The sequence below is a fragment of the Myotis brandtii genome, unplaced genomic scaffold (assembly GCF_000412655.1).
Source record: "Myotis brandtii unplaced genomic scaffold, ASM41265v1 scaffold39, whole genome shotgun sequence".
Classification (NCBI taxonomy): domain Eukaryota; kingdom Metazoa; phylum Chordata; class Mammalia; order Chiroptera; family Vespertilionidae; genus Myotis; species Myotis brandtii.
In genome coordinates, this window is record NW_005364953.1 from 7,167,988 (window position 1) to 7,168,455 (window position 468).

Genomic DNA, 468 nt, shown 5'->3' on the forward strand with positions numbered 1-468 from the left:
GGATGATTAGTGACTTTGAGCATGTTTTCATATGTCTCTTGGCCTTCCTTATGTCTTCTTTCAAAAAGTATCTGTTTAGATCCGTTGCCCATTTTTTGATTGGGTTGTTTGTCTTCCTTTTTTTAAGTTGCATGAGTTCCCTATAAATGTTGGAGATTAAACCTTTATTCGGAGATAACATTGGCAAATATGTTCTCCCATGCAGTGGGCTTCCTTGTTGTTTTGTTGATGGTTTCTTTTGCTGTGCTGAAGCTTTTTATTTTGATGTAGTCCAATTTGTTTATTTTATCTTTAGTTTACATTGCCCTAGGGGCTGTGTTGGTAAAGATATTGCTTCAGCATATATCTGAGATCTTGCTGCCTGTGGATTCCTCTAATATTTTTATGGTTTCCTGTCTTACGTTTAAGTCCTTTATCCATTTTGAGTTTATTTTTGTGTATGGTGTAAGTTGGTGGTCTAGTTTCATT

At 35.5% G+C, this 468-nt stretch overlaps 1 protein-coding gene across 1 annotated transcript in view; it reads left to right on the plus strand.

Annotated features, from left to right (window-relative positions):
- Positions 1–468, plus strand: part of OCRL (oculocerebrorenal syndrome of Lowe) — a 54,386-nt gene that overhangs the window by 18,824 nt on the left and 35,094 nt on the right. The gene's annotated exons all lie outside the window — the stretch shown is intronic.